Source organism: Stegodyphus dumicola, chromosome 8 (assembly GCF_044657685.1).
Source record: "Stegodyphus dumicola isolate Sdum_Otavi_A_Nest chromosome 8, ASM4465768v1".
Taxonomy (NCBI): Eukaryota; Metazoa; Arthropoda; class Arachnida; order Araneae; family Eresidae; genus Stegodyphus; species Stegodyphus dumicola.
Genome location: NC_140775.1, coordinates 174561355 through 174580325, shown reverse-complemented (window position 1 = coordinate 174580325; position 18971 = coordinate 174561355). Strand labels below are relative to the sequence as shown.

At 30.1% G+C, this 18971-nt stretch overlaps 1 pseudogene across 6 annotated transcripts in view; it reads right to left on the bottom strand.

Moving 5' to 3' along the window:
* Positions 1-18971, bottom strand: part of LOC118194838 (uncharacterized) — a 73732-nt pseudogene that overhangs the window by 14246 nt on the left and 40515 nt on the right. For all 6 annotated transcript variants that reach the window (XR_015042812.1, XR_015042811.1, XR_015042814.1 and 3 more), the window contains one exon: positions 4702-4796. The product of XR_015042812.1 is annotated as an uncharacterized LOC118194838, transcript variant X3 (transcript). The remainder of the gene's footprint in view (positions 1-4701; positions 4797-18971) is intronic.

Sequence of the window (18971 nt, the reverse complement as noted above, 5' to 3'; positions counted from 1 at the left end):
TTAATTGTATAATTTCTGCATGCCATCTTACCAGATTTAAATTGATGATCTATAACCCGGAAAAAACCTCTAATCCGGAATCGCCGAAGTCCTGATGAGTCCGGACTACGGACTTTGTACTGTATAAGTTTGTGAATCGGGGGTGGTGGTGGGGAAATAAAGCATCCAAAATGTTAATTCACACTCAAAATGGCAGTAATAAAAACAGACAGAAATTCCAAATGATTAAAATTAAGGAACATCTGCCAATTTTGGCTGAAATTATGAAGTTTTAAGGACCAAAATTTGATTTAAAAAAAACCTAAGGACTCTTAATGACAATACGAACCCTGTTAAGAGATTTTTAATAAACAACAAAAATGCTTTTAAAGACCATGCATGTAACTGCAAAAGCACTGCTTGCATCATTAAAGTTTCTTACAAAATTGCTAAAAAAAAAAAAAAAAAAAAAAAAAAAAAATCACTAGGAGAAATTTTAGTACTACCTGCAGCTACTGACATGGTAGCTACAATGCTTGGCGAATCATATGCTGATCAACTTAGAATGATTCCACTTGCAGTTAATACGATGGAAGAAGAATTTCCAATATATCTGAAGTATCTTTGTGATCAATTAATAGCAAAGTAAAAGCAATAAATTTGCTATGTAAAAGTAAATAACTGTAACATGTTTCCCAATTTTTAAATTACCTGTCCTGCAGATGAAATAGAAGAAGGTAAAATTCTTATTAATACTTACTTGAACAGTCTATAGAAGCAATACTTGTTTTACTTTAAAAAGATTGCGACATGTTGAAACATGAATCCATAAGAAACCTTGTGACCGAAAAATATAAGGTGTGTATGTGTGATTATGGCAAAGCCTCGAGGGCTATCTGCCTAAGGGGAGGGATGCCTTTCGTGGAGGACTTTCTAAGGGAAACTGGCTCGTATACACGTTACACATGGGGAAAACCATGAAAACGCCCATGCAGCCAGCCCGTTCGCGGGATTCGAACCTCGGACCGAACTACCAGTGTTCAGCGACATTACCGCTCGGCCGCTGGTGGGCCCCCGAAAAATATAAGATTTTGGCCTTCTGACAGTACAGCAAGAAATGATAATTGACTTATTTTGTGGCAGCACATTAAAGCAAATATTTCAAGAAGGGTATTCATTTCTTTTTTTTTGGTGGCTATATGTAAGCAAATATTTTCCCAGTTTAACAAACAAAGCTTTAGAAATTTTATTGCCACTTGTAACATCTTACTTATGTGAAAGTGATTTTTCTGCAGTAGCCGTTTTCAAGAAGAAGCACTAATCTTGTTCAGTGATTGAAAGGGACCTTATAACAGTGATATCTTTAATGATATCACAGTTTGAGAAAATATGTGCTGAAATAACAACCTAACAATTACATAAAAATATCATTATGTTATATTAATTAGGTATTCTATTTTTTGTAAGATTTATATTTATTATATTTAAAATTATTATTATTTATATATTTTTTATGTACATTTATACATAACATGGTATATTATTTTATAGCTCATCAAATAAACTACAGTATCAGGTGAGTATTTTTGAAATTTACTATGAAAATTGAGAGGGGCACAACAATATTTTTTATAAAAAAGAGCATGGAGGTACAGAAAAGTGGAAACTACTGGGTTAAAATGATAACATGAACTACATGATTCATAAAAAATGCTTGGCTGCTGCCGTCCTAGAGAGATAAGACAGACCTGCTGGTCAGAAGAGACCTCAATGCCTGACAATGGCATGGCTGGTAAGCGCTGAAAGTTAGTATGTTTTGTTTGCCTGATCCAGTTAGTCACATGGCTTCTCGTAGTTATAACCTCGTTAATATACTGTAAGGTTCCAATCTGAATTATTTTAAGTCTCATCAACCGTAAAGGATAAAGTTTACATAAATTTTTACATTTTTATGTCATATCTTATGCACACAGGAAGGATTAATGGTGGTGGTCTAAACTAGTGAAGTTTGAAGACCACTGACTGTTCCATTATTACCCATATTTCACTGCATTAGATTAACTTAACACTTAAAGAAACTGTAACACACTTCCATACGACTTTTTGTTCCATCCAACTGCTAACTAAAAAAATCATAACTAAAGTAAAAATTTTAAATAAAACTGTTCATTGACTTGGAAGTAAACTAAAAAGCAATGGCAGAAATTCTAAAACAGAGGCTAAAAAACTTAACAACTTGAAGCTTGTTTATATTATAACTAATTTACATTCTGATAAACAATAGTTATAGTAAAGTCTACTTAACAAGATAACAGAGTTAATTAATATAAAATCTTACAACAAAAAGTTGATTTTATAGTTTTTTTTTTTTTTAAAGAAAGGATTTGGTAAACTAATGTAATTGAAATGAAATTGATTTAATATAAAAGCAAAAACAATACATGAAAAATACACTTGTTTCCATACATAAAAATTTATATCTGATTATACTGATTTCATATCAGTATAATCAGATATAAATAAATTAGCACTTAAAAAATTATGCACATTTTTGGATATATTTGTGACTCAGAATTTAAAACTAGTTTCAGTTTTGCATTATTAATTTCAATTTTAGGTATAGTTTAATCACTTCATATAGCAGCTGAAGGGAACATTTAAACATTCAATATTAGTACTTATTAGCATCTAACATAAGAATTCAATAAGCAAATAAATTTTAAATAAAATAAAATTTTCATATATTCAGTCAAACTAAGCACCATTTAAAATTTATGATGCATCTCACAGTCTAAAAAATAATAATTATGTATAAGTTCTTAACAACTTTTTAATAAATTTAACATTATTTCAAGTTGTCTTCCATAAAATTAACCAGTTATTTAGCACATAAAATGGCTCTTTTATGCCCAGGGTATGTCCTGATTAAGAATTTTAATACTTGTGTAATTGTATTTTTCTCTACCCTTCGCCCTGAAAAAATTCTTATCAAGCTGTTGAACGATGGCTATAAGAAAAGTTTAATTCTGAACAAAATTAGCATCTATGAATTATCCAGATCAGCTGAATACGATATATAGGAAGACAGTATAAAAAATCTGATAAAACATTTTCATTTACTCAGCCACTTTATATTAACATGCCACAGAAAACAGCTATAGACAGGATTTACTTCTACGAGAGCAAGGAATTTTATGCAAGGTAGTTGTTTCTTCCATTAATCAAATTTGTTATGTTAGTTCCATACTTTGAAATCACGGTTCCTTAGTGCATAATACAACATAACATATGTAAGTCAACTTTACTTTCCTTCAACATTCAACTAAAACAAGTTTTAGTACCAACTCCAGCTTCATGACAATCAGCATAGCCAAGAAAATATAACTTACACACAATTATGATTTCAAATTAAAATTTGTGCATTTTTCACCATCTACGACTACTTATTAAACGGTAAAATCTTTTCCCCAGATTAGAATAAAAATAAGTGACAATACTAATTAATCATCCAATTTCAAATACCTGAAATCAGTTTTATCTGTGGCTTAACCCCTTGGGTACGGATTTATTTGAGAAAATTTTTGCATGTGGAAGGGATATAATTTTTAGTTGTGATTCATCAATAGCTACTTCACTTTAGGAGTATAAATGTAACAAAATTTAGCATTTAGGTAATCCACTATACTTCTTTCTTATTCTGTCATTTTTATTTTCCTCTTCATTATCCGTAAAATGTACAAAGCTTGAAATATCAAAAGCCTATTGCGTGCCATAGTGCTAGCAAAAATTGGAGTACTTATTGCATATCGTTTTGACCAATACATATGCATTTTTGGCTTCTTCATGTGCGACATCAAGATGCATAATGCAATATAAGCTTTCATTTCATCAGAACTTACAGGAAACCACCTTTTTATTATTATTATTTTTTTTATACAACCTTCTTTTTCTATCCCTCGTCTGGCATATCTATTCGTGTCTTCTACTATAGTGTCCCAAAAATCTTCATTCAAGACTTCTTTCAAAACATCTAAAGGCGTAGGATTACTACCCAGTCTACACAGGCATTAATTCCAGATATTTCTGAAAAACTTTTTATATCGGCTACATTTTCTTCTTCTTCCCAAATCCATTCCTCCGATACCGGTTCACAAGAAGATTCACTATCACTGCTCAATAGACGTCTTGTGCGTCTTCGAAACCTTGATATTATATTACAATTGTCATCATTTTCTAGTTCAATATCGTCTTCATCACCTTCGCTTTGTATTTCATGGTAACTGTCAATTTCAGGATCACTAAACAATTCTTCTTTAGATTTCTCAAACTCACTTTCGCTATCACTATTATAAAATATATTCCTTGTTTTTGACTTAATGGGGCAGTGTATCGCTAATAATGTTCACCGAAATACTGTAATTGCTTCTTCTATTATGACTGATACAAGCTACAATGAAATGAACAGAATTGTGCCTAACCTCAAATTTAGACATGTAATCCGCTCCTAGGGAAAACAAGTGAATGTCGTCTCTCAGACATCAAATGCATCCAAGAGTTTAATTTTTGGTTTGACGTCTTAGACACGTCAACCGCTCCTAGGGGAAAAAAAGTGAATGACGTGTCTCAGACGTCAAATGTACCCAAGGGGTTAATACCTTAATTTACTATAGCTATTACTATATATATATATATATATATATATAAATAAAAAAAATAATTTACCTCTATGATATCTGCCAGAGAAAAACTCTTTATATTTATTCAGACACTTTTATTCTCTTAGCAAATTGGATAAATATATATGAAGCCTAGGGCAGCTAGAATGTGATAAAATTAAAAAATTAGAACACATTTGTCAAATTTCACAGCACTATACATTTATGTAATGTTAAAGCATAAAATCACATCACATACACTAAAAATACAAAATATTGGGGGCAGGGAAAGGGCAGAAGCAGAATAAATGTAGATTTCATGCTCAGGTACTTACAAAGAAATGATTTGAAAATACTATTACCGCTTCTTTTTTCGTCCACAACAGCTAAAGAGTTTTACTACAATTGATTGATGACAACATAAATTTTTCTTTTAAAATTAAAAAACCACTTATTTGACAGTCAAAAAATTAACAGAATAAATGAATCCCAAAACATGTCAACTGCAGTTCACCTTTATTTCCATTCTTGAGAGGGATATGGTTTTATTAAAATGCAAATAAACATATATACCAGAATTTCAATAATCTTAATTAGATAAGTCAAATTATATATTAAAGTTCTTTTTTGGTGTTCAAAAACAATATATTTTACATTGCCGATTAGCTGGTGAAATAGAAAAACACAATAAAAAATAAATTGTAAACACTGATTTATTAACCCACACACTGATACATTAATCTTTGATCGCTGAACTTTCAGAAAATTTACACGAGTCCAGTTGGCAACAGTATTTAATTCCCACATTTTTTTTTTAAATGAGGGGGAAAAAATGCAATTTTTTGAACAAAGTTTATACTATTACTATCATTATACAATAATGAATGATGCTTTTAGTGAGAAACTCATTTTAATGTACCTATTTTTATGTAATTTATATGAAAAAATTTATTGCATGACAAAATTTATGATGGTTTCATAATAACCTATTTTTCCTGACATTTTAGTATTCTAGGATGTTGCTCAAGTTTGTATTTTGATCATCATCTAAGAACTGTCCAGTCTATTACTTAACATAAATGTCTAGTGTGCAAGTATTGTACTAGAATAATGAAAATCCAAAGATATATTAAAAGAGGGTATTTAAATACAGAATTGTGTCTTTCTGAATATAACCTGATTTGTGTATAAGCAGAGACGTGAGATTTTGTTAGAAAATTTAGAAAAAAACTGAAAAGTCATATCAATTGAATTTAAAATTACCCTATAAACACAACTATATATTGGCAAAAATTTGAATAACTGATTGTTTCACTTATCAAATGAGCAGAAGATGAAGGCTAGTTCTCAGAGCATCCAAATAAATATGCATCAACAGTGCTATGGATGGTTAATGTCGACAAAAATAATGATGAAATGGCAAGCATTATAATTTATCTGGACTTGCCTGTAACAGAAACAGAATTCTGAGAACTGCCAAAAAATTCTGAATGCAATGTCAATACTAAGAAGTTTGATTAACACACATTAAGATTGAAGAAATCATTTTATTGTTTTAATAAACAGTATTTTTTGAATTATTATTTTAGTCATTATCTGAAAGTTGTTTTGTATTCGAATATAAACCGATACCCCCAAACATTAACAGAAAAAAAAAGGTATTAAAACTTTTTGACTTGCGCATACAAATACATACATAGTATACAAATACATACATAGTATTTGTTAATGCAAAATTATTTAAGCTACGGCTACACTGCTAACAGTGAAAGAAATGTTTTCGAAATTTTGTACCAGTGCATCAAATTATGAAATAAATTAGAACACGGAAAAACGTTAGAGCTCATGCTCTTTGCTGAAATCGTAAGTGGACATCATAAGCATCTGAAACTTGAATCAAAAGCATTAAATTAAAAAAAAAAAAAAAAAAAAAGAGTACTGCAAACACATTATAGGCCAGAGTTGGCCAAGCTTCATGTCAGTAAGAGCCGTATGTATGAATTCAGGAATGTTCGAGAGCCGCATCTAGATTTTCTAAAAGCCACAAGTTCATATTTACATCATTATAGAAATAGTGGAGGAGATTTTAAATATAAAGAAATCTCTGATAACTTTGTAAAATGAGTCTAAACTAATTAATTACTTCCTTTCGGACACTGAATAGTTTTAGTTTACCATATTTCATACATATATTTTATATCCATGAGTCGCGCAAATTGCCTGCTAGAGCCGTATCAGGCTCGCGAGCCAGCGAATTTTTTAAATCATTTTCAAACTACAGGAAAGGCCATATTAATTTAATATGTATTTATTAAGGCATAACAAATTTTAACAACAGGATAATGTGATTAAAAGCTACTACTACAATTAGTATGACTTATTCTTAAAGAAATTATTTAAAAAGTAGAGTAAAAAAAAATTCTCATACATCTTCATATACCAGAAAGAAAAGAAGTGATCTTTTTGGTACGCAATGTTTATAAGAAATTATCCACACAACTGCATAAATGTACTTGCGAGAAAGTTTGAATATTACACATTATGAGAAATACAGATATACAAAAATACAATCGAACTTGCGCATTACAGGAAGCACGAAGGGACAACGATGTTTGCTCATTATAACCAAGTGCTTATAAAAAATGGGTTCATGAAAAAAATTATAAAAATTCATACATACTACTTTAATATATATATTTGTTTCATTTATTTTTGTAAAGCAGGGTTTTTTAAACTGTGGGTCGCCAAAAGTTTTAGGAGTTTTGATATTTCTTTAACTTATTATGATAATTTTACAATTACCAAATATTTTTACACAATGTATCTAAAAATAGATAAAGCTAATACAATACAGACAAAGAAAGAAAAAAAAAAAAAAAACTTTTTGATGCATTCTTTTTATAATATAAACGTTCATTTCCCTTGTTTTGAACGTGCCGCTGTCATTTCGTCTGTTACTTATTTAAAATTCTCACACTGTTCTATGACTTAAAATTAGAAATTAAAGTTAATGACCTAAAACTAGTAATAGTATATTGCAGTACAAGAGTGGTGAAAAAATTGACAGTTTCACTCATGCGTTTGTCAGACTTGTGCAATACTTATGCAAAATTTTTGTAAATATTACGGGGTCCGAGAGGTGAAAAATTCTCGGTTATAAAAAGGGGTTGCGACTGAAAAAAGTTTAAGAAACGCAGCTGTACAGTACAAAAGAAGTTAGTTAATTTGCTTTGAACTGTCTTATTGCCTCTTTCTTGTGTTTGTTATCTGCATCTCTGGCATAAAAAATTCTGTGCTCTCAAAAGTCATTAAGTATGATGGGGGTAGTTCAGCTTGAAATTCTTCTAACTAGTTGTTATCATTGTTGCTTTCATTACATTTTCTTCTGCTTCAGCTCAAATTTTAGCTACAATATCCTTAGGAGTGATAAATTGGTGTAAATAGATACATAATTTTCTCTACCTTATTTCCAAGTCGTCTATTTTCTCAGTGATTTGGCTCTCTTGAGAAATGTCCAACCCAGCCTTATGAAAGCAACTGGTAATGCATGTTAATGTAATGTTTTCCCATGCATCATTCATTAACATTCACATTAGCATTTCAAGTTGTTTTTACGTTATCTCTTCCATCAAGAAACATCAAAATCAAGTGTTAATGAAAATTTGACTTAAAACTTATGATGAACCCTCAGTACATAGGCTGGAAACGTTTGTAGAATGGTAAAAATTCAATCCTGATATTTGTAAGTCCAGTGATTTCAGGATGCTCTTTACAATTATGAATTAAAAGAATTTACGCTTTTCTTTCCTCAGTTGTCTCTCCCATTTTGAAGTTAATTCCATGAAAACGTCCAAAGTCTTGCTGCTTTCTTGCTGTGGTCATAATCAACAGGAAGCTTTTTTTTTAAACATCTAGAGGTTTTTGGACTTGCCAAGAGTTTCTTCTTGTTAGTGCAAGACATATTAGAATACACTTAAAGCTGTCAATTGATTTTTGGAGAGCTGGCCTCTGATGCACTTTTCCACCCTTAGTCTGCTGTGGGGTTTAGACTGAACAAAATGCGCATTTCAGAAGCATTATAAATGTAATTTTTTATGTAGCCTTCTCCGATGAGTCGCCACTTTTCACTCATCCATCTCATGATATCCACCATGTTTGCAAACTTTGCTTCACTATAAATTTTTCCAAAGGCCTATGTCTATTCTTGAATCGATCAAGCCAGCCATTCGAACATACAAATCTAGACTAGCCAAATTGTTCTCAAACATTTACACTCATTATTTTCTCGAATCCAGCCACTAATTTTTTCTTGTACTTTAATAGTGCTGAAATTGTAAGAAGATAAATCATACTTTTTCCAAATTTTCGAATTTTTTATGCCATCCTTTAACTCCTGTAAAATCCTTACGCTTTTGTCAACTGATAAAATTGTATGTTTCAACATTGCAAGATAAAATTTGAAAAGTGTACTTTATGAAAGTAGATCAGAGATGCCACTCCTATGCAGAGCAAATTTTCATAGTCTCCTCAAAGGCTGTTATGGGTTGTCTCCACATGTGCACTCTTCAATAGAAATTTTATGAATCATAAAAATATTACTCACTATAACCAGGGTATGCTCATTAATATTGAGTTATGCTCACATAGACTTAACAGTGTAACAATGAAGTATTTCTGACTTGGTAAATAAGGGACTGTTATGTTATAAGCGAGTTGTACTCTATTATAATATAACAGATACTTGTTAATTAAAAACACAAGAATAACTTATCCAGAGTATCCTGAATTTCAGAAATGTTACTGAAAATATCAATAAATATTCTTCATAGGATTGCCACAGCTTTTGCTTAAATTAATGAAAGGTTGGGTTTAAATAAGAATTTAGTAGATTTAAAAAGCATATAACATTAATCCACTATATATTCTGATTGCAGTTATTACTTTTCTTTTTTCCTTATATATCATACTTTGTTACATGTTCATTGTTGGCATGTTGCTACTGTCAATTTAAAATTTCTAAATGACACAATGAGAAATTGAAAGGAAAAAATACACAAGAAATAGGAATATGCCAGTAATTACGTTTTGGTAAATATTTTTCTTGAGAATATGCGATACTTTCATTTTGATTTCGGCAAGTTTATTTTAATACCCTCCAATTTATTAAAGGAACAATTTGCAGGTGCTGAATCCGTGACAAAGAACAGGAAATTTTAATAAAATGTTCAAATTAATTAAAATTCTACTATTTTGAATGATATTTCAACTTTTAGGATAACTACATTTCTTTAGAAAGATCTGTTAAATGTCGTTATTAGGTTTTAATAAATAGTGTTATTTAGAAGCAATTATTCAAGTATATGAAATAAGCTAACATAACAAGGTACAATATACATACATGGATATACGAGACTATATACCCATTTCTATTTATGGTGATTTTTACTTTCAACAGAAATTAATAGACCAATATGAAAATAATGTTGCTTAAAGAAGAAAAATTTGTGTCACAGCTTATTTAATAATATACTTGGCATTTACGCAAAAAACAGTAATAATTTATTTTTGGCAAAAAATTTTTTTTATCCAAGAATATAACACATAAAATACTAATTTTGACACTTACCTGTTATATGTACAGCACCTCTGCTGATAATTTGTCAATAAGTATCTGTTTATCTTGCTGTTGCAACAATGCACAACTATACCAGCACAAATGCTATATACAGAGATGGAAAATCTCCATTTTTCTTTTGTAGTTTCTTAGCATTTAGAAAGTTATAGTTTTACAATATGCTTTCAGGAGTGATGAAAAATTTAATAATTTAGGAATTAACTCACAACTGATTTTTCTGTAATAATAATAATAAAAGACTACAAATGTATTACTAACAAAAGATGTCACAATTATACATGGTTGCAACAGGTAGCACCATACTTACTAACAAGTTATTACCAATTAGTACAGTACAAAGTCTATAAACTGGACTCGTCGGGACTTTGGCGATTCCTGATTATAGATCATCAATTTAAATCTGGTAAGATGGCATGCAGAAATAATACAATTAAAAATATGGTGTGTGTGTGATTATAGCAAAGCCTTGAAGGCTATCTGCCTAAGGGGAGGGATGCCTTCGTGGTGGACTTTCTAAGGGAAACTGGCTCATATACACGTTACACGTAGGGAAAAGCACGAAAATGCCCATGCAGCCAGCCCGTTCGCAGGATTCGAACCTCGGACCGAACTACCAGTGTTCAGCGACTTTACTGCTCGGACACTGGTGGGCCAAAAGTTAAAAATATGAAACCGTAATTTATGAAGAAATAAAGAGCAATCATGATCAGAACATGATATTTAAAAAAAAAAAAAAAAAAGTTTATATTTATTTGTTTACTTTAGTAAACATTTCTATCAATATAAGTTGCTTCATTTTTTGTGCTAATACTTTCTCTTTAATTCTATAAACAGATATAATTTCTTGTTCAGTTACAAAGTTTGACTGTTCAAGTCCTGTAATTGCTGTTTCGAGAATACTGACTAAAGTGTGAATCGAAATTTTTCCTTTTCAATAACGTTCCCTGTTACTTTCGTCGCTATCGGAAGCTCGCATGGGTAAACGCTTTACGCGCATGCGTAAGTTTGTGGCTTTGAGGTCCGGATTAGAGACTTTGTATTGTATATGAAAATGTCACTACTGTGAAGATACTGTATTTTTTAAACAGCATCAACTAATTAATATAGAAGTACTCTATTAGCTATTCGAAGTTCACAAAATCTTAAAATGCAATACATGTATCTGGTTAGCCAGGAATCAAAACCTCAAATTATAAGCTGAATTCTGTAAGACCGTCTGGTACATTTTTCAGTATTATATATTTTCACTGTCTAACTGATAATTTTTTAACGAATCACACTCCAAAAATTGCATATTTTTACTTCATAATTCAAATCTACATACCAATTTGCAAACATTATACAAATATATGAAATTTGGGGATAATCAATCCTATCTGTTGGGGGTAGGGAAACATAATTTCAAATTGAAACACTGCACAAAATATATTACTGACAGTTAAACATTGAAACAGTGTGACACGATTTTAATAGCGGAAAAAAGCAAGATTATCAAATTTTCCTATATTTACATAGAAGAAAATCTGCAAATGCCAGAGACAGAAGAGGATTATTTCTTCTATAATTAAATAATCAATCAAATTTTTTTTTCTTTCAATATTTTAATATTTGTAACAATTTTTTTTCTCTTTCAATATTTTAAAACCAAAAATATTCCTAACCTTTTCCCACATCATATTCGTTTCCCCTCCATTTTTAATAGATAGCCCTGATATATTTTTTGCTGATCTGCACTGATTTCATATTTGGTTGTGGAGATATAACTTAAGTAGGGAGGGACATTCTGTTATTTTTTAGAGTTTTACATGCTCATAAAAGAACACTTGGTAAACGTTACAATTGGGAGGCCCCCTTGTTTTTCTGGCGATTCTTTTTTGATGCCAAGAAGGCACAAATTCAAGATGGCCGCAACACAAAACCAAAATAACAAGTTAAAGAATTGCACAAACTTGATGTCCGCATACATATTGATTTATTTTCACTTAAAAAAAATCAGAGAATTGCACAAACTAGGCATTGTGCACTACCTTAAAGCATTTATTTATAATTTATTTAATGCCTTCATTTTACCAGTTTAATATGAATTCTTTGGTGTAGATGTACCAAACAGATAACGAGGACAGACTTCCTTTGTAAAAAATAACTAAATGAGTTAAATGAGACTATTTGTTAAATATAAGTTTGTCATTATGTATTTTCAACTTGCCAATAGATCGCAGTAGTATATATTTGTAAAAAGAAACCATGTCCTCATATTTGTGTATATGTAATTCAATCATTGGTGTTGAGTAAACTAACGTAAACAATGAAAAGAAATACTTTATGACCTTGGCAGATTTAACAAAAAGTTATACACTTTCTTTACAACTTACTGAAACTGGTTCATGAAATAGAGTTGAAAGCTTTTGTTTTATACCAATATAAGATTTAAAGCATTATACATACGCACGCAGGGATATTTTGATTTAATCCTAAATTTATCAAAGGTGGGTTGCTTGTAATAATTTTTTTTGACTGTATTATCTTTCAAAATAAAATATAAATTCTTGACATTTCCTATATATTCAAAATCATTCTTTAAACAAAATTTAGCTGGAATTGAATATCAGCAATGTTTCAAATAAGGGGGAAAAGGTGGCAAAAAACACTGGATATATTTTTGTTTGATCAATATTTAGAAATACAAGATAAAATAACATTAATTATGTGCTAATCTCTCTCTATCTCTATATACAGAACACTAAACACAAAAATCATCCCAACTTTCTTTGGTAGTAGTAAGCAGTACTTCAACTTTCAACTTCAACTGCAACTTTCTTTGGTAGTAGTAGTAAGTAGCAGAAGCAAAAATTAAAATTGTGATACCGGGAATCATTAATCTAATGTAAGCATGTAGAAACTTCATATTATTTAGTGATAAGTTTATTAATAAAATGTTTACTATTTGAACACATCCATCTGCACAGAGCAACAATTTTCATTTTTATTTGTAAATCACAGTGTTGCAGCTAAATGTTTCTCACATGATCTTTGCATAAAAATAAAGGGGAAAAACACAATTAATACAGCTGGTTTACTTGCTTCAAAAATTATGTTCTCTTATACTACAAATATATTCAAATGTAAACTAAGAGGGGGAAATGAAGTTTGCTTGTCATGGATAGTTTGTATGCATCTGTTTAAACTTGTCTACATCGAAGCTTTCCTTTATGCTTCATTTCATCATATACTTGCTCAATCCAGAGGTTCATGCTGATTTTAAGACTAGCAGTTTAGTTTTAACCCAGAGGAAAAATGACAACCAGCAAGACACACAGTAAGAACTTCTGAATATTTTGCTGACGCTGTCATCTTGCCTTGGAAACTAAGATGAAAAGTGCCTACTTGATATAGGGCACGGTCTTGATGAAACTTTTAATTATGTAATTACCTTTAATGAAGTTAATATTTTACATTTTAAACCTCTGTTTACATCCACAGTTATTTTATTTTAAGGCAAAAACTTGCCACCACAATAAAGGTAACTTTTCAGGGTGAGCAATTGGTGAAGGTTTTCAATTAGCTAGAAGGCCACCCAGCAAATTGTAATAAATAGGTTAAGATTCTCATATGACAGATGCCTTATATGAGAAATACGCTTTTTAATTTAAAAACATTCATAAACATAAGTGCTCCCAAATAAATATGAATATAAAGCCATGATTTTTCTCAATTTTAGGTGAAATGTTTTTCCTTCCCCCCGTAAGAGTTTTAAGTTCACTGCACTATAGATCCTTTAATTAAAGTTATAATATAGGTTCAGCCCTTTTATAGGAATTATCAAAAAGATGTTTGAAAGTTTTAAAAAATTATTTTTGTAACTCATTTTTTTATATGATAACTGTAATTTCTTGATATAACTTATTATAAAAATATCTAATTGCTTTTTTTAAATACAATTACTCTCATGTTGGAAATTGACATGCACTGCTATTTTGCAGCTAAGATCTGGAATAATTTTATTTAAGATGCTGATGTATATCACTAAATCAGAAGCTTATTTCCTCTGCTGTTTCAATGCATTCATATGAATAGAAATATTAGTGGACAATGTCAAACCACAAAATCATACTGATGATATTTGCGTTGATTTCCCCTCAACTACACAGATTTTAGATGAAGCTAAATTAGTATCTAGTTTTCACTAATCACTGAATTTCAGATAAATGTATGAAATGTATTCTACTCTACTCTATGTGATAGTAAATAAGGTTAAATGTATGTGATAGTTTTAATTCGTTGAAGTTAAATTCCCTTTTATTATAACACTGAATCTCTGAATTATTATATTTCTCTCCCATTAAATTCTCAAGACATATGTTACAATCAAGGTCTTGCTCAACATTTTCTTAAAGTTGAGTTTGAATTCCCAGAGTTTAATTCTTTTTTTTTCTTTTCATAATCAATGGCGATGTACCATTAGCCACTACGGCCACATTTTAAAATTTTAATCTATGCTTATCCAAACTATTGAACACAATCTGTAATAAAATTGAACTGTTGGTTATGTTTTTGCAATAAATACAGTTTTAAATGTTTCTTAAAAAATAAATACATATGATGAGACATCACAAGCAATACAATCATCTGGACCAAAGATTTTAAGCCATCTGAATTTATTGATGGCATAACAATAAAAAACAATTCATTAGAGATTTCAGAAAGTTCCACCTTAGTGTGATTTAAAATTTCAAAAACTGATGCAAATTCAAATTTAATAAAAGTTTTTTTTTTTTTTTTTTTTTTTTTACAGCAACACTTTTAGGTGCATGCATTAATCGCTTCCTTCCCTCAAATTTTCCATCTGTAAATACTTCTGATGATGGCAGAAATGGTTTCATAAATGATGCAATTATCATAAACAGAAAAACTGAGCTGCTGATTTAGAAACTAAAATTTCCGAACATTATACAAGTAAAGTCATTTCAAAAGGAAATTATCCTCACAGAAGAAAACAAAGTTAAATGTATACAAATGTGAGCATTTAAAACTGAATTTTATGAATACACAGAAAGAATTTAATTATTTACATTTTCTCATTTAAAGATTATTTTTCTGTGTGATTTCATTTAACTACTTCTTGTACACGGAATATCTGAAATGTAAACTGTATACACTAACATTAATATACAAGGTTAGTATATTATTAAGGTATTTATTCATGTTTATAACATAGCAAGAAATTCAGTGTAAAATTGGAATAAACAGGACTTTTTGTTTCCTTGGTAAATATGTTAATTTAGGATGCAAATGACAATTGATTCTCTTCCCAAACGAATAATCTCAGTTCCATACGTAGTTAAACATTGTGGCAAGGGTGCAATGCATTACATTTATATGGGAAATTCTGATTAAGCTCTTAATGATTCTTAACACTTCTGAGAAGGTTTGTTATTAGCCAACAGATGGCTGTTTATGTGAAACTGACAATTTGTTGCATACCACCCCTAAAGAATGATATTTTTGGTTTGGAATTTCCCTAGAGTTCAAGGTTTTGCTTATTTTTCCTAGACAGAACTGCCTTTTTGCAACAGATACATTTTTTTTCTTTTCAAACAAGTTCACCGAAAAACATTCTTTCCTTCAGCACCCTTTGAGGTTCTTTTGTGCAATGCTATGGAATGATGTTATCAGAAAGCTTAAGATCTTGTAATTAAGATGGAGAAAGAAAATTATAGTATGCTGGGTACTACAGTATTTTAACCATAATAGTTACTTGACACATTTTGCTAATGTTTTATTTTTTTGATAGATCCCATGGTGACTAATAAATGACAACAGGCACAGTGTTGCACTGAATAAAATAAATTTCCATTCAACTTAAACATAAGGTAAACACGGAGTCTTGAAATGAATTGAAAGATGTAAACACAGGCTTGTGTGATAAAAACAAAATCTTATAGGAGGAACAAAAAAACTACCATATTTCTTACAAGAATGTCAACAGACATAAAAAAAAAAAAAAAAAAAAAAAAAAAAAAAAAAAAAAAAAAAAAAAAAAGCTGAATTACATCGATACTAATTACATCAATCTCGTAATTTTTTGCTCCACCTGTAAAATTTGACTTTTGTCAGATAAATCCTTTCTACATTTTTTTTATTCAATTTTAATGTCCGTAAAACTTTTGAACCTTTTATCATACTGCATAACTATAAAATACAGTTGTTTTTTTAAAAAGTTATGGAATGCTAAAGCAACACTTTCAACCATGACAACAAGCCACACTTATTTCAAAATTTAAATCAATTTGGGAATTTTAACAGCACTACTGAATAAATATCCTTGTAAACGACTCAATTTTATTGGTTCTAATAATCAGTCTATTAATGTTTATGTGCTATATGGTAACCACCTTAGTAGAAGTAGCCAAATTTTTATACTGTGATATACTTTAACAAACCTTCAGCCAAGCATCCCCCTTTTTGTTGTATTTCAGGTTCCAACAGATGGACAAATAATAATAAATTTTGCCTTCAACTCAATTTTAAAATATTGCTTGTGGAATTTGCCATGATAAGGGAAAGAGGTAAAAGTTCTGCAGGAACATGGTACCCTGCCACGAAATTAATAAAGGCAACGACGATGTGATACATTTGGTAGATAGAAGGTGTGCAATGTCATGCTAGTGCAATTTTCTGATGTTTTTTAAAAGAAAATAGATCACTATGTAAATGGGCAGAACAGCATCAAAAAATTAGAAAATGGCTCTGCAAAAATTATTTTTACACTTTTTTAATGTATCTTATAGTTTATCTTTTTTCACTGTATTTATTATTTTAAAATTTTAATTGAAGCAAATTGTGGTACATATAACAGTAATATATGAATATTAAAACTACTTCCGAATATTATGTAAGGCATGTTACTCTGTTGTAAAAAATAAATTACATTAACAGATTACACCTATGCTTTTTCATGCCCTTCCGATAATGAAAGGGACACTCCATAACACGATATAAGTTTAGGTGGAATCTGTTGATATAAAATAATTATCATAGTAGTAAATTTTAACATCTTAGAGATACAAAATAAAGTTCACCCACATCCTTGTATATCAGATTAAAAAAGCCGATGTGTACACCACAACTTCCTTGTACGGAATATTAAATTACATACATTTTATTTAAACTCATTTTCTCGAATTTGATTAGAGATATATTTCTCATTCAATTAATTCAGCTCTCACTTCGCGGCAAGGCAAAAGTACATAAAAAAAACTTGAAAATATTTTCATTAAAAATTGAAAGATACAGAGAAAGATAAAACACCAAATATCGTAAAATAAATTTTTACAATTAAAAAAGTTTCTATGCAAAAACAAGAAGTTTGGCCAGCGGGCAAGAAGGTAGATTTCTCGGTGCACAAAAGTAAAATTTGACTTTTGGTCCCACTCGGCAAAAAGACAATGAAGGTGCAGAAAGATTAATTCACTATTCTGCTGTTTCAAATATAAACAAATACAGTTTCTACGGTTAAAAAAAATAAACTTAACCACATATAAAGAACTTTTAACTTGTTGATAATTCTACAAATCTTGTATGCAGATTAACTAAAGGCATAAAAACCTTAACTGGAAGATAAGGACAACAAAATTCAATCATTTTTAAAGAAAAAATGCACAATTTACCAACATATAAGAATAAAAAAAAATGAGCTCACTGAGATGAGTAACAGAGTGGATCTATATATATTCATATACTTTTTGTGCGGCCAATTGCAACCAAAATAGAAGCTACATGTTATAGAAGTCTTATATACAAAATTTCAATGTTCTGAGGCTATTCATTTCTGAGTTATGAGAGATGCATAAGTTGGTTCAGACGCCACAGAAAAATCTCTTCGAATCCATTTTAAAGAAGTTTTAAAATTTGTTTTGGAAAAGAGTCCCTTATTCTGTCCTTATGTACAGATGTCAACAAAATCATGGTTAAACCTCATTCAATAGTGGTCAAAATGGCTATTTTCATTGAACTATAGTATCTGGAATTTTTCTTGATTACAATACCTCCTGTACTTCATACAAGGAAGAAAAAAGGGGAGAAATTTACTGTACTCTTCTGTTATTGGCGCCGGAATATGTACCTACATATATACATGAACACATACATGCAAACATATTTCCGAATCCAGTGAATAACAGAAAAGTATCAAATTTATTATATAGATATCAATAGTATGAAAATCAGTTTTGCATATTATAGAAAATCAGTTTAAATCAGTTTTGCATATTATTTTGCTTCAACAAAAAAACAGGTTCTAATAACAAATGAATGAATCCCTTGCTTTTTATTAGTGAAATTTCTGCAACAAGGATAGAAATACCAAATTATAAACATGTTTCACATTTTCATTACTTTATGAATTTGGGACTAGCAGCTGCAAATCATGTCAGTTTAGTACAAGGCTAATTCTAGGAGTTTAATATGGATGAACTTTGCATACAAGATCAGACTTTTTTAAAAAAACTCAGGCAGGAAGTATTCACTTTTCTTTCAGGAAACATCCTTTGCTTTGCAATAACTGATTACCTACCTGCCTAAGGATCACTATTATAAAGTATAAAAACTATTTCTATTCTTCCATTAAAGCTATCGATTATTTATCATGTTTAAAAAATATCTCAAATGCATGGATAAGTACGTGCAGATAATGTTCAGCAATT